The sequence below is a fragment of the Lutjanus erythropterus genome, chromosome 2 (genome assembly GCF_056507025.1).
Source record: "Lutjanus erythropterus isolate fLutEry1 chromosome 2, fLutEry1.hap2, whole genome shotgun sequence".
Taxonomy (NCBI): domain Eukaryota; kingdom Metazoa; phylum Chordata; class Actinopteri; order Lutjaniformes; family Lutjanidae; genus Lutjanus; species Lutjanus erythropterus.
This window is the reverse complement of record NC_139318.1, coordinates 34,014,399-34,031,688: the sequence shown is the minus strand read 5'-3', so window position 1 is coordinate 34,031,688 and position 17,290 is coordinate 34,014,399.

Sequence of the window (17,290 nt, the reverse complement as noted above, 5' to 3'; positions counted from 1 at the left end):
TGACAGTGTTATTTCAGACAGACCTGGAAAAACAGATCTATAATGCTCCACCTTACCTTATGTGCCTCATAATGGGAGAGGAATATTTTTTGTTAACTTTTTCACACACCCAAAACAATACCAGGTGTTATAAGTTTTGTACAGAATCTGGGCATCTAGGCAGACATCTGCTGAGAATTAGAGAAAGAAAAATAAAGCAAATAAGAGAGGAAAAAGAAGTATGGCTCTCCTATAGTTTGTTTAAATGATGGAACATAATTAAATCAACCTACAATCTTATTTCAGCAGATGTATGTTATAGTAATGGAAATCATTTGAATAAACAGTTCATAACAGAAATGTGAGGATTTCAACAAAAATTGTTAAACTGTAATATAGTGCAAATGTGACCTGTGGGAATTTACTTTATGTATGTTCTATTATGGTGCACCAGAATGTGAACCAGGGGCATTAGCAGCTGAGCCAGAGGCCTTGGCAGTTTTCCCACATAAAAAAAAGCATTTTGCACTGTGTTGTGTATAGAAAAGCGAGTTGTCTGAGCACTTTGATAACTGCAGGATATTGTTCTCCCTTGACAAAAGCCTATCATTCCACAAGAGACCGACCGTTCCTTAGCGAATACTGAAAGCCTCTCTTTCACATCCGCTCAGCTGTTTTCTTATAGTGTTCTGGAGGGAGAGTGGGTAAAGGTCATCTTAGCCACATCTCTGACTGAAATTTTCTGTAGTAAATAGATGCAGGAAAAAAAGAGAAACAGAGCAGGAGCGAGTTTCTGTATAATGTAGATTGTCCGCTAGTTGCACATTAAAAAAAAAAAAACAATTTGAACCAAACTCTGCAATCTTCAGGTTCACATTCCATCATCAAGGTTATGTGGGCATATTTTATCCCTCTTCATTGAAGCTCCTCTCTATACTGTGTTTTATGTTGACCCTGATATCTTCTCTCGTAGTCCTAATTGCCAGCTGGCTTGCCATGAGAAACTTCTGAGGTCAGCTGGGGGTCATTAGTGTAGGAGGCCCAGTATAACTAGTATCATCGTGTAGGGGGCTTTACTTATCTGGGGTGCCTTAAGTCCTTAATAAATTAGAAAAATCTGCAAATAGCCAAAACACAGACTGCATTAGTTAGAAATACTATATATATCTATGTATATGTAGGGTTAATAATTTTACAGAAAGGTAAAGTTGTGCAAAACCTTTATGCAAAAGTTTTTCTTTTGAAACTGTTGAGGTCTCATCCTGCACTGAGAAGTGCTCCTAATTTTGCATCCAATGAAATGCTTTCTCTTAATTACGGCTTTCCCTGATGGACAGATAGCTTTGGCTTACTTTTTGCTACAGTTGTTAACTGTAACTGATAGCTGTTACTTCCCATGACCGTGCACATAACAGTGCTTAACAGTCTCCCAGTAAACATGGCTGGTCACCAGGAGGAACACAGTCTGTGAGACCAACAGAAGGCATTTACGGAGTTCGCCTATGAAAAGATAGGTACTGTATCCTATTTATTACTTGTTGTCAAACTTTCCTCTGTTGGTCTCGGACACAGTAATTTTAATCATTCAGTAAAATTACAATTATATATTTACACACTGCCACATCAGCCACAACTTTAAAGTGACAGATGAAGTGCGTAACATAGATCATCTTGTTACAATGATACCTGTCAAAAGGTGGGCTATATTATTAAGCAGCATGTGAATAGTCAGTTCTTGAATTTGATGTGTTGGAAACAAGCATTCGGATCTGAGTGACTTTAAAAAGTGTGAGGGATGACTGTAACTGTGATGGCTAGATGACTGGGTCAGAACATCTCCAAAACATCTCGCTCACTCATGCTCATGGGGAGTAAAGGTTAGCCCATTTGGTCTAATCCCACAGAAGAGCTACTGCACCACAAATTGCTCAAAATGTTCATGCAGGCTGTGATGGAGGTCAGAGTCCTCATGATTACTGCTGTCCACCATCGAAAGCACCTTTAATGGGGCCGTAAGTGTTAGAACAGGACTGTGGAGCAATGGAGGAAGGTGGCTTTGTGTTGACAAGGTGTTGATTTGGCCTCTGAATTCCTCAGATCTCAATCCAGTTGAGAATTTGTGGCACATACTGGAGTGAGTCTGATGCATGAAGGCCCTGCCTCGCAACTTACTGGACTTAAACGGACACCACAGGACACCTTCAGAGGTCCTGAGGAGTCAGAGCTGTTTTAGTGGCACAAAGGGGACCTATAGGCATTAGGTCATGTTAAGCAGCTGGATAATCTGCTGTGGCTGATCGGTATGTATTCATCAACTGTGACTGTGTGGCTGGTATTGTTTCCACCTTGTGAGTCTTTATCTGTCTCCATGGCAAAATGTCCTGCAAGACCAAAGATCAAAATGAAGGCAGAGTTCGATGATGGGGGTAGTGGCCCATGAATGCTGAGTACATGGAATGTCACCATGTTGATTGGTGTGATCTCATCAAATATGGTCTCTAGTGTATTATTTTCCTGATTACTTTGTGTGTATTAAGTTATTGTGTATGTTTTTTGGGCATCTGAAAGCTCTTCATTAAGGAATAGATGGCCCCAGTGTGTTCTATGGTTATGTGTGACCTTATTGATCTGTCTACATTTGCTTTTGTTCCTTTCACTGGCATTTTTGAACACGTCTTGTGAGGTTTGTGCAGTTGCCATGATACTACAGCCAAGATAGTTCTGAGCATTGCTGTCGGTATCCACAATCGCGCCGTATTGGAAAAGCCAGAACATCATTCCCCTCTGTTCATTCTCTCAACATGGTCTTAATTCTTTCTTCAGAACCACTTATTTCCTTTGGCAACCTCTTTATATAATAAATGATGAAAGAATCACTTTTTTCTTTATAACTGCAGCGATGTTGAAAGACTATTGTTTTTGTAAGCAACTTGCAAAGTTACGTATGTATGTTATCTGTCAGCTCGGCATAAAGCAAAAAGATGAGTGATTGTATTAATCACAGTGCCATAAGATCAAGCTCAGGTTTGCAAAATGTGTTGCGCAGAGCAAAGGTTTTGTTTCATTCCACCACCAGTCTGACTGAGGAAGCAATCAAGCACACCTTAATACCTCCTCTTCTTCGCAGCTAATCACACGCAGCTACTATCAGAACAGAAGAGAGAGAGGAAGGGACTGAGATGAACTGAGATGGTGAGAATGTGTCACCTCTCCAGTTTTTCACACTTTTCTGAAATAGGGGTGACAAACAGGCGAGTGCCATTTGTGAGCAGGCGGATTGTGACAGGATTTCTGTCAGGGCTGGCAACTCTAATTAGAGGAGTGGAGCAGGCAGGCTGAGAGAGAGCAACACTTAAGCTGGAAGGGTCAGTGGTTCAATGACACATTCACCAATACACTGTACAGTAAAGCACATATTACATACTCACACACACACACGTACATATCTCTACATGACGCCTTTATAGGGAGCCCAAAGGTCACATATATGTAGTCTCATGATACATAGATAATAGCTTGAACGGCAGCAAGAACACCCCCTAGCAAACCTAAGCACCTTACTTTTTCTCAAGGACATACCAAACCAGACACAACGCTCTAACACGCTTTGTTTCCATCCAGTTTTAGCACTGAAAAGTGGGGAGAATGTCAAGAGACTGATGCTACAGAGTAGTGAAGTTTCAGGATTTTTCTTGCAAGTATTTATTCGTAATACTAGCCCTAACCCGGAGTGTGTAGACGAGGGGAAACTGGACTGGTTTTCAAGGACAGAGAAATGGTCAGAAGGTGTGTTAGCTTACTGAGTAGCAGACTAACAGTTCGTTGGACCAGGCTTCACCAGCACTGGTACCTGCTAAAAAGTGGCGAGCTCCATCTTGTTTCCTTAGTTCAGTTTAAGTTGATGTTGCATGCATCCCGAAATAAAAAAGCTTGTTTTCATACAAACTGCAGTGAAGCTGGTCTTTACACATCTGGACGTCACCCCATAAGTCACAGTGATTTAATTTCCGCAAAACATGGCTTAACTAGACCTCATTCTTACTTCTCAATGAAAAACGGTCCAGAGGGTTTGGGGAAAAGTAAAAGTAAAAGAGGAACTAGTGAGTCTACACATATGACCTCCATGGGACTTACCATTTGCAGTTCTGGTGCAGCTCCAGTGAATGTACAGGCTGCCCTCAGCAGAAAAATGATAGTATTGGTTGCCTGTGCAAGCAGCTTATTACAACTCATATTTACGTTTATTATGAGGTGAAAAACTCTAGTGGCCATACAATGATCATCATAGTATTATGATGAGAGCAAAGGAGGAAGTCAGGTGACGTATTATAAATAGCAACAAAGTCTTCATAGGGGGAATGTTGAGGTGGACCAAGACCAGACCCAGAATACTGCTGTTTGCCTCCAGTGTGAAACCCAAAGTCAGCGCTGACTTTATGCAACGTGCTGAACTGAAGTCACATACATATTATAACTTAAAGGACCAGTGTGTAGGATTTAATGGCATCTAGCGGTGAGGGTGAAGATTGCAAACAACACCGTTCACCTCACCCTCCCTGTGTAGGAGGAAAAAATGTGTTTATATGTCTGGTTAGAGCTAGAAATATAGGCAGAAACATGGCAGTCAAACATGGCAGCCTCTGTGGAAGAGCACCTGCTCCTTCTGTAGAGATGTCAAAATGCCAGAATTCTAAACTTTGCAATACAGGTATTAAAAAAAAATAACATTACTCCATATCGCTTTTGATCTCAGCAAAAAGAAGAAAAAGTCCAAACTATTTCCTTCCTATAGTTTAATATGCCTTAAATATGAAGAAGAATGAAACGGTGCAGATTAAAATGAATCCTAAACAAAATCCAGCCTTTTGCTCAAAGCATATTTCTACAGTATTGTTTAATCCTGTGGTTTTCTCTTTGTGAACCAACCATAATTAACACTTAAAAAGGCCAAAAAAAAAAACAGTATGCCTCCAGTGTAACACTTATTCACCTTGTGCTCTGCTGTGTGTAATTATACCCACACAGCCTTCTGTCATCTGAATGTCCCACTCTTCACCTGTCTTATGTTAGAGAAAACTACAGTCACACAGTTATACACTGCCCTTTATGCTGATTTACTAAAGCTGAGGCTGCTGCAGTGGCTGAGGGTTGCATCAGGTTCTCCCTCATCACAGTGAGCCATGCACACTCTCACACACACACAAAGACACACAGAAATGTTGTAGTGGTGCACGCACACTTATACACAGACACACATCACATGCCCCCATCTACAGCAACTGGAAAAGGTCCACATGAGTCAACAGGCACACATAACGCTGGAATTTGAACCTGAGGGACTGTGCTCAATCTGAGGGACGTAATACCCCGCCACGTAATGCCCCTCACCCCGCTCCACACAACTGCTCGCTCAGCTGGGCCTGCACCCCTGCCTCCCCTCACTCTCCAACAAACTGATATCCTTTAAAGGCTGCCGCAGGCAAGGCCAGTTTACATATATCCAACTCGACAGGCGAGCCAGGAGGAAACAAGACCAATGACCCGCATGGATCCATTCACATGCAAAGACTGGAGAAAATGAGACACTATAAGTCTCTTTCTCTCTCTGTCACACATTCTTTTCCACTAATTTGGATTCTTTTACAGTTTCTTGTTTAGTTGTTTTAGCATCACGGTTTGTTTGTGTATCTCGACTGTCTCCCTGGTCCTCTTATTGGTAATTAACTTAAGTTTATGAAATGTTTTGTTTATTTTTTCTGGACAGTATTATAAAAACATTTTTCCCCCATTAATTTTTTAGTATTTAATACTATTTTATTTATTGTTTTACCTAATCTGTCACTAGTCTCAGGTGTCAAATGAGCTTATAAATCTCCAGTGTAGTGCCACTTGTCTATACTACTTCTAAGTATTTTATTTTCAAATTAGTTTTAGTTTTATGTAAAGAAACCAAACAAAACAAAAACAAAACAATCAATGTCATTTTCTTTCTTTTTTCAATTATGTTGATTATGCTGATTTTATTCCTGCAGCTGCATTTGTAAGTTTGCTTTTGCAAACCGCCATAAGCAATTTAAACTAAAGCTAATTTTTAACTGAATCGTACTATTCAATCTGTTCTTATTTTAAAAGGTTATTTGAGTTAAAAATGTAGCTTCAGCTGACATTGGGGAAATTTATTGTCGTTGCAGACCTTAATTTTTCGATTTAAGTCAAAAACGCCATGGTTCTTTTGAACTGATAAACATACAAGATTCCCCAAATAACAACAGACATGTTGCTTCTCTTCTTGTTCTCTGCTGACTGCTCAGATCAGAGGAGCTTCTCTGAAACATGACTTTCTAACGTGTCAGTTAATCTTCTCCACACATGTGCTACAGACAATGAGCACTTGAAATGTAGTTCTGTACTATTTGGAACTAACACTTTACGGACAGTATGCCTAATATTACTACCTAATATTGTAAAACTTAATTTCTGTAATGCTTTTGGTCATCCTTTATGTCTGTCTCTGGGTTTTGTAAATTATTAACACATGTTCAGTATTCAAAAGAGCTGCCAACTTTGACCATGCTTTTACAGTTTTTAAAAACAGTTATTTTTAAAATTATGTTTTTCAATTTCCATAGAAAAAACAAATGATTTTTGAACATAGAAGAGATAAATGAGGACGGCCCTGTAGCTCAGTTGGTGGAGGCTGCTGGTCTTCTGCGGTGGCCGCTGGTTCAACTCCTTTGCTGCGTGTCAGCCCCCCTCTCTTCGCCCTGTTTCCTGTCTGCTCTTCAGCTGTCCTATCCAATAAAAGCAAAAAAGCCCAAAAATATATCTAAAAAAAAAAAAAAAAAAAAAAAAAGAGATAACTGGTTGCAAATGTATATATTTCTATTCATTTTCAACTATCTAAATTTAATTTAAATTTTAGTGTCATTATTTTAATCAACAAATTTTGACATTTTATTTTATTATTTAATTTTCAGTTTTTAATAAAAAATAATAACTTTGTTATTCCAGCTCTGTACTCTGTGTGTTTAATAAAAAATGATAAACTTTAATGTTAATAAAGTAATAAATCAATATTTTAGTCTTCACACATAGTCATAGAATAACTTCTGCATGATGTTGCCATCTAAAAAGAGTGAACACAACAGCTGTAAAGTTGTGTTGTGCATTTTCAGTTGCATTTTAATAAAGCTTGTGTTAAAGTGTTACCTAAGTAACTCCAGTAAGCCTCCATTACAATTCAACTCATGTGGTCTAGAAGTAGACTGAGTGTTATGTGTAATTTATGATTTTGTAATCAGTGGAAAAGACTCAGTGCATTCTGTGATACCAACATGCCATTCTGCCAAATGTGAGGTTGGCTCAGAATTTACATGACGTCATGTCACGTTTATAAAAACATAAATCTTTCAGTGAGAGGACTTCCTCCACTCCTGCTTTGTGATGCTGAATGTGTGACTCACAATTTTGCCCCTGGTGGAGCCAATAACAGAAGGAACAAAGGAAAGAAAGGGAAAAAAAACATGCACTCAAAGTAGCAAATTAACTAAGCCTAAAACAACAGCAACAATGACAACAAAAAAACAATCAAACAAACAAAAACATTACATTACCAGGATGGAAATCTGACAATTATGAACACCAGTATTGACTGCATGGTGAGTACCTCTGTATTCTGATAGAAGACCCAAAGTTGGCATGGTTTATACTGCTAATCATTTTATATGGGGAAAATATTTTATTTTCTAACCTAATATTCATTGGCAATGCAACTGCTTTGCATGCAAAGCATCAAAATGATTTAATGTTGCCACATTAAATATTTCCACATTTTGATGCTGTACTTTTTGTCTCTTTCTCTCTATCTTTTTATTTTTAGCTAAACAACTCTGTTAATTCCGCTGGGCACATCATATCGTGCAGTTGTGTACACATCATCGCATGCACAACTGCATGTAACTCCAGCTGTGTTTCAGAGTGTTTTGCCCACCTGATTATGTTGACTTGCTCAGATTTTAATTAAGTAATTTTTCCTTGACTTGTGCGCTTCTACAATTGGTAAGTAGGCTACGTAGTTAGTTTGTTTTTTGTCTGCTTTTATGATGCACAGGGTGCTTTAATTTGAAAATTGACCAGATTCTCTGTGCCAGTACTGTGTACGACTTCCTTCCCACTTCTTTTGCTCTGTGCAGCTGCGCCTGCCACTGTTTCAAACACAAGTTTGCCAACCGATGTCCATGCCCTGCTTTGCTCTTCGCAGCTACAAGTCACCAGAGCCATTGAAAATAATGTGTTTCAGAGCCCAGCAGTGCCATTATCACTTTGTGTCTGAATGGGCCTCTACATCTGTATAAAATAGACTTGGTGCATATTTGAAGCGGAACACAGTGGAGGATCACTTCTTGTCTGTTGTTGGAATCTGAACACTGAGCACAACTGTAACGAGACACAGTTGAGCCCAAAGGATGAATGAATGAAATAATCTGTTTTGCATTTAATAGAACCTCCACAATAAAGCTGCAGGAATATATATATATATATATATATATATATATATATATATATATATATATATATAGTAGTTGAAGGGAATAATCTTGGTACATTAAATCAGTGATTGATGATGCAACTTTTTCAAGTCTATTGGGTTAATCATGGACCAAAGTTTTTCTGAATAATAAGAACTTTGGATAAAAGAAATATCTATTTCTGCTGCATTATTTGTGATTTTCCAAATAACATACTTGGATTTGGGTGTATTTTTATATTGCAGATCATGTGCCTCTGTTATGTTAATATTAAGTGCACTTCTCCAAGCAATGTGAGTGACACATATACTGAGCATTTGTACATTCACTGTTTGGATTTTTTTTTTCACTGTGAGACTAGAGAGCCTGTCAACACATTGCTGAAATTGCAGCAGAACAGTAGAGAAAAAACTGGCCTGCACAAGAGAGGGTTACATCTGTCCTCTATTACTTCCAGTGTGTGTTCCAAGATTGCCAGCTATTTGCTGAACTCACCAGACCTCACAAACTTCCAGCTACATGTTCATCTCCCGACAATATTTACAGAACAAGTGTCAGATGAGTAAACTACAAGAGTGCACTCAGTAGAAATGCAGATCCTCACCAGGTGGTGAAACACCTGATGCAATGCCACCACAAGTGCCAGATGCAACCGGTTCCACCAACATTAACATGACCCTCACATACGTTGTCCCGAGCTGAAACAAGATTTCAAACAGAAGCAGTTGTTGATCGCTTGCGGCCGCTAGCGGATAGTCAAGAAGAGTGAGAAGTCAGCTGTCAATGGTCGTATAAAACACAGCAGTCAAAAAAATATAATTATAGCCTCATATAATGCATGTAGTGAAGACTGAAGAAATTTAATATGGAACTTAAAACTACAGTGTATTGACCTGTAACTTTGAAGGAATTAAATAAAAGGTATTAAGTGTATTTTTTGGCAGAATGGAAGTTTTCACATGTATGATTCCAGTAGATAATTTCCAGCAAGAAACATGCTGTCTTCACTCACAGAATATTTTTTACAGAGGAGTACAGAGGACTGTACTTATGATGTCACAGTGAAGTTGACCTTTAACCTCTTGGATATAAAATGTCATCGCCTCATGATTTCATGTTATGAAATATGTCTGTGAAAATTTGTCAATTGACATTTGAATTCTTGAGTTATGGCCAAAAATGTTTTCAGTGAAGTCATTGTGACTTTGACCACCTAAGTGAACGTTTGCACAAAGTTTGAAGAAATTCCCTCCAAGTGCTCCTGAGATATCGCCCTCATTAGAACAGGACATACATGATGTCACAGTGGTCTTGATCTTTGACCTTTGAATACCAAAATCTAATCGTGTCATTCTTGAGTTTAAAATGGTGCTTTGTGCCAAATTTGGAGAACTTCCATGAATGTGCTCTTGAGATATCATGTTCACAAAAATGGGATGACCTGAAAAGACGCCTCAAGACACAGCTATGGAGACATAACATAGGGTTTTCAAGGTTTCAAGGCTTACAGCTGATGGGGTTGATAATAACTTATTTCATACAGTTAGTTGTAGTATAAGCTATGGTTGGGCAAACATTATCTGTAGACAGAACATCCAATGAAAAACCATGAGACTAGAGACATTTTGCGTTTGATTCTCTCCAAACCTAGGAATGGCACCTTCAGAACCACTTTAGCACCCACCCAGCATGGACTTTATTCCACTGGGGCATCTTGATGTTTATATACGATAGTCTAACAGTGTAGCCCCGGGCTGTGCTTTCATGATGATATCTAAATTACTAAAGTGAAACCACAGTCTCTGTGCCACTATCAGGTAGACACAGCATGAGGTGATTGAGGGGAGTGGATTTGATAGACAGTTTATCTTTTGCTTTAATTAGGGGCAGATTTGGGGAGAGACGTTACAGGTTAATTACAGTCACATTCATTAAGATGCACAAATGTAGTATAATTCTTGTTCGGTGTCATTATCTGCACAGATATGGAGTAATTAATTGGATTTCACCTTTGGCTTTATGACCTGTCTACAAGAGTTTTTATTTGGGCTTGCAGCTCCAGACACTGCTGTCTGGTCGCAGTCGATCTCCCATTAATGTTTGTGCTTTGTCACTGTGGTAATTGGCAATACCTCCAGCACACAAACACCTATCTAATTAGGAGAGCTACCCACAGCTTGGAGAGACATCTGAGAGAATCTCAAATGTGATTCTGTACTCTTTTAAAGCTTAGGAAAATCATTAAACCCCATTAATTTAATGTATAAAAAACAGTTGCCTTAATGTGACATTCATAATCATAAGATCGGGGCAGAGGCTATCCAGTATATTCATTATAATATATTACCAGTCTAATGGCCTGTAATTGAGACTTGCCTGCAGGGGTAAACTGTTGCTCTACAGGGTGCACGCTGCTATTTCAACAACGGCTTTAAAAATATAAAAGCCTTTTTTCCTTTATTCATTAAAAAAAATAAAAATAAAAATCTCACACTACTGGATTTCATCTTCTCTTAGTTGTATGAGTATCACTTGATTTTGGCATTGTCCACACAGAACCCTAGATTAATATAAAAATCACATTTTCCATAACACACTTGCAGCATATAATCAGACTTTTATTGTATCAAATACTGCATGTCTGTACTATATGAAAACCTTGTAGCTCTCTCCCAGATTCATAGCAATTACAATGAATTATGAAAAAAAGCATGGTAAAAAAAAACAAGTTGAAACATCATCAAAACATTTCAAAATCATCAGGTCAACCTACTTCTCCACCATGAGCTGTTATGCAGTGATACAGAAAAGACCACTCCATCGTTTAATACCCTTGGATCTGTATTCATTATGGTGAGGTTTCCAGGGGACACTTGTTTCCTAGGGCTTCCATTATAAAAGGCTTATGTACTCAATATCTGAGCTTACTACCAAAACATCATGCATTCAGAGTTGACCTGCAGAGGTAAGGTTTAAAGAAAAGATGAAAATTCACCGGGTGAATTCAGTGCATAGCTCAGAGTGAGCTTATGGGAGGTTGTTTATTGTTGCTATGCTAGTTTTTGATTTTTGAAATTAAAAAAGGAGGGAATGTTTGAGTGTGTGTTGGCATTTATATGCGACCATATTAATGATGCATGTGTGAATTTAAAGCTGTTCAGTGGCTGGTCAATATAGTAAGGATTATCCTATATATCTATGTATCTATACAGGATATATATTGGGAGGAGACATGATGAATGAGAAGCTTTTAACACAAGTAGGTGGAAATACAGTATGAGTTAAAGGGTTTATCAGATTGTATATTGCACAATGACAAAACCTGTAATGCTTTTTTTAATATATTTTTTTCTCTTTATTGTGGTGGAGACAACCAAGGATATGACAGGAAAGGGGGTAGGGAGAGAGGGGATGACACGCAGCAGGTGGGCTGCAGGCAGTAGTCGAGCCGGCGGCCGCTGCAGAGGACTGACAGCCTCAGTACAAGAGGCGCATACGCTACCAACTGAGCTATAGAGGAACCCCCCCAGACTGTAATTCTACTCAAATTCATATAATAACCTTCTGTAAAGTTTGAAAACTTGTGAAGTATTGATCAGAAATTGGTATATAGATACAGTGCTGCTGATCTGGGAGCAGCAGTACAAGACAATCAAGTTTCACACGCAGCCTAACTACTGTCACCATAATTTAAAGCGGCTATGAGGAACTTCCATAGTGTGCAGCTAGGCCTCTCACTGGTTCATGACAATAACCAAGATGACAAGATGACAATACCTTTGCCGTCAGGCCTCCTCGACTTTGGAACACCCTGCCTGAGGAGATAAGGCTCACAGAATCAGTGACATCTTTAAAAACACGTAAGACACGCTTTTATAGACTCGCTTTATGTGACAGCATCTTTTTACTCTTTACTCTTTTTTTTTTTTTGATAAAATGCAGGAAAGAGAGTAAGAGAGAGATAGTTGTGAATGAATGAGGTGCATGACTGAACTTACGCTAAGTTTAATTTTATTGTCTTTTGCTTTCTATTTCAATTTTACCACAATTTTAGCTTAACTTTGTATTGCTTCAGTTTGGCCTTCTGTTGTTATATTGCCCTCTGGATATCCTGCTGTTTTGCTTTGTCTGTCATAACACTTTGTAAATTCTGAACCTAAAGCTGCGGCAGGGAAAGATTTTTTTGGTTTCAATGAGCAGCAATTCCATAACAGCCCTTCAGCGTATTGTAAATCAAGTACTCTCAGAGAAAACTAGACTTCTGCACCTCCTCTTGGCTCCATTTTCAGGCTTTAGGAAATCTGGCCTGTGTTGGTAGACTTAAACCAATAACAAGTCATCTCAGAGGCCGGGCGCTCCTACTGGCTGTTCTATCAGTGCAGCTGTGTGTGCACATTGCTGTGGTATAACCCTGAATTAATGGTTGAAAATCCTGCTGGAAAAGTCACCATAAAACAGAATTATCAGAAAGAGAATCATGAAATGAGTCCAGCTAATGAGCAACATGCTCAGTCCAGGAGTTTGTCAGCTCAGCCAATTGCTTTTGACTTCACCTTCAGTTGTGTTCATTCGCGTCTATCGCTGGGCTTTTGCCTAGGGGTGACAGGACTGGGCGAAGCTGAGACACAGAGCCGGCAGACAGCATGCGTGGGTGAATGAAGCGCGCGCTGCTCGTCTGGCAGGAGGGGCTCAGGACAGAGAAAGCGAAACCTAACTCACGTCCTGGAGATGAGACTCAACAATCAGCTCTTTTTTCTAGTCTTTCTACCTACTGCAGCTTTAAAAGTCCTATGTAAATAGTTATTATTATTTTAGAGGCAAATGTGGACAAAAGTGGAAGCGTTTCCACGACCATAACTACAAAATATACAGTCAAAACTAAAATGTCCCCCCGCTTCTTTGTAACAAACTACTCACTGTAACATTATGTGGGAAATGGTCAAATGCCATAAATCATTTCATCTGATTTTAAGGAGAACCTGGTGGCTTTTAGAATAACCATATAGAAATGCCCAGTCTTCTTGCCGATGGTCTTGCTCACTCATGTAGGTCATATAGAGGCATTAGTATCGAAGTGAGACCATTTCATAACCAGTTGAGAACTCCTTGTAGTACAGTTAATTTAACTTCCTAATGATTGAGGAAGTGGAAATGTACAGCAATTTCCAGGCCAATCAAACCATCAGTCCTCGAAATACAGTATAATGGGCACAAATGGACAGAAAGCATCCGAATTCATTCAACCCTGACTATTATCATTCTCTGTCAAACAGAAATATAATGTATGTCTATCCATGTATATTGCCAATCATATCAAAATGAATGAATAATATAAAAAGCATGACTCATTTTATTGTATTTTACTTCATACTTGAAGTCAGTGTTACTCGTTCCTCCAGCTGTGTACATCACACTACAAAGAATTGATGATGGCAGACAGACTCAAGCTGAGAGAGATAATGTCGGTAATGATAGAAGATGAACAGCTTCTTATAGACTGCCACAGAAGTTTATGCATGCATGTGTAAGGAGATAGCCAGATAACATTGGTAAGGTAACATTGGTAAACTTTAAAATGTCCTACTTTCACTGGTGACAGAAATACTGAGATACTCGATTTAAAGCAACACTATGTGACTATTCTATTGTGAACAGCTTCAAAATCATGTTGGTTGTACTGTACACTGACTGATAATAGGGTGAATTGTGCCTCTGTCGTTCCCATTCTGTGCCTGGTATACCTGTTCTTGCTCTTTGGTTGGAGCGGGGCTTAGTTTCTGTGGACATCATGGCAGAGGTGAAGAGACTGAAGAGGACGTTGATGGGGGAAGCTGAAAAAAGAAAGAGTAAATGTCTAACTGGCTTCTATTTTGTTTTTGTTTTTTTGTTTTTTTTCAAAAATTGTAATTGGTGAGAAATTAGTCAGACAAAAGGCTGCAAGACACCAAGTTTATTCTTGTTGTACTAGGAAGTAATAATAGCACACTTGCCATGTCATGTATTGTTGGGCTAGCTTGACGTTAGGCTATGTTGTCCAGTCGCTAATTTTTGATCATAAGTAATATAATTACATCAAATGCATGTATATAGCTATCCATATTTACGAAAGCGGTGTGCAAGGAAATTGCACTTTACTGGGAGTGTCAACTTACAAAAAGTTAAAGTCCCCTGTGATTTATATATTATCCAAGGAGTTGGAGTTGGAGTTGGATCCAAGGAGTTACCCCTTGAATGAGAACCGAACACAGCTCTGCTATAAACCTCTTTTCATTTTCTGGACCTTTCTCTGTCTTTGCTGTCTGTTTTGGAACTGAAGCAAATAAAAATTATATGAAATTATAAAAATTATATGAAAGGTTAAGAGGAAAAATCACTCGACTGAGACATATTTGGCATCATAAGTTCTGACTCGACGTAGATTTGGAAACTATACTGGTTTGGTTTTGGTCTGTTTAAGCCAACAATGTGTTGGATTTTTATAAGTGTCCCATTTGCTCCTATGTAAAATCTTAATCAGTAACTGTAGCTGTTAGATAAGTGTAGTGGAGTAAAAAGTACAATACACACAGTCAAACAATCTTTTTTGTCTTTTAGGTATTAGGACATTGTGCATCTTAAACATTTTACTATTCTCTGCTGTGAGAGATAGAGTGACAGTTGTCTCTATAATGTTGGCTCAAAGCGCAGCTGGGTCTATACTGGCTCTACAGTGAGGCATATAAAGGAGAGATGGATAGCCTCGAACTAGAAAAGAGTTGAAGGCTCATCTCAAATGATATTTTTTACGGATTGTAATGAATCACTCAGGGAAAGAGACCAGACAAGTCTGTCAGCTGTGTGCCTTCATCAGTGTGAGAATGAACTTAAATGAACTTCAAAGTAGCTCTCTAGTCTCGCTGAGTTTGACACACCAGACCTGAGCATCGATGACAACTGGACGTAACACATTTTGTTCTCACTGGCAGACATTACAGGATTCTGCAGTGATTTACTTTGTGGGCACGCTTTTAGGTTACTGGCACTAAGCACTTTTTGCAGTGCAGTTAGTCTTATATGTACCAGTATCCAAGAACTCCATAACTGAGACTGAGAACAGAAGCAACATTAATGGTATAGAGAGTGAATTCAGAAAGGCAGTTGCTTAATGGATAATAATGGTTGGTGGTGTCTTGAACCCGAGTAAAAGGATTCAATGAGGTTTAGGTGTTAGGAATAACCTTTTATACCTAACTTTTTGTCTTTTTTTTTTTTTTATCAATTTCTGTCTCTTCTCTCTTCAGGAAGGAAGAGATTGAATGACCTGACTATCAAGTGACTTTTCCATTTGTTTTGCCTCTAAAAACAGAACAAATAAGCAAATTATTTGAAAACAGAGCTAATGACAAAATTATGACACAACTTTTAGCAACAATTTAGCATCATTAAACATAATAATTTTAATAATAAACACATGCCAACATATAAATTAAAACAAGTTATCCCTTTAACTTCATATTCTGTAACCCTAAAAGAAACTCACTCACAGAAACTATAATTAAATTACATATTTTTTCTCTGTAACTGTACAATTACATTTATTTTGTGATGGAAATAAATGCAACTAGTTACACCCCAACACTGCTAGCAGGTGAGCCTTGTTTTAGCTGAGCAGTTGTTGACTTGATGACAGTTTGTACAGTTAATATACGTACACATTATATAGATTTTTAAGGGTTTTCAAAAATTGTGAATCACAGTTATGTAAATTTTGTCATAATATGTGTATAAATTCTTGACTTATGGCCAAAAAAGTGTTTTGTGAGGTCACAGTGACCTTTGACCTTTAACAACCAAAATCGTAATCAGTTCATCTTTGAGTCTGAGTGGACATTTGATGCCTAATTTGAAGAAATCCTCTCAAAGCTTTCTGGAGATATCATGTTTAAAAGAACAGGGTGGACGGACAGGTGACCCAAAAACACAAGTTCCTTCAGCACACAGAAATATTTTATGTTTATGTATCCAGTATGTGAAATTACCAGCCAAGTTTGTTCTTACCACTGTGTGTATGTTCGTAGACCAGAATCATTATAAACTGACAGGCTCGTGCCAGCTGTCTGCAATCTGCATACTGACACGCCCCCTTTTCTCTATATAAGGAAACATGTTTGCATAGAAATATACCATAGAGTAGGCGGTGAAGTCGTTGTACCTCCACCACTTTCATTCAGGCTGAATCAGACATTACTGCGGTGTGTGGAGGTGTTTATTTGTGTTTAGAGCTTAACCGCTGTGAAACAATCAGGAAATAATGTTTTATTTCTCTGATATACCTGCTTTTCACCAGAACTGAGCGCCGCCTCTCCACATTCAGTCTGTACCGTGGACACACCGCTGCACTGCCCGTGTCCGAGGAGGAAGTCAGAAAAGACATTTTTGCAACACGTAATAATAACTCCTAGGGCTGCAGTAACCAAAGCGGTGCATGTTGTGTTGTGTACCAGGAGAAACGGACTGTGTCTCAGATGAAAAATAAATGGATTGACATTAAATTTGATCTGTTAACAAAAAAAAAAAAAAAAAAAAGGACACAGGTGAAGACAAAGGAGTACCTGATCTGTCAGCCCAAAATAAGAGACTCACCTCAATCATTGGAAATATCTGTAAGTGGGATAAAAAAACAAGGGTTGAAAGTGATGACATCCAGCAGGGACTTTAACCCAAGAATAATAATAAATTAATCAATAATCTAGCACAATACATTCGGAAAAATGCAACAAAAGTGCCTAATATAGAAACAGATA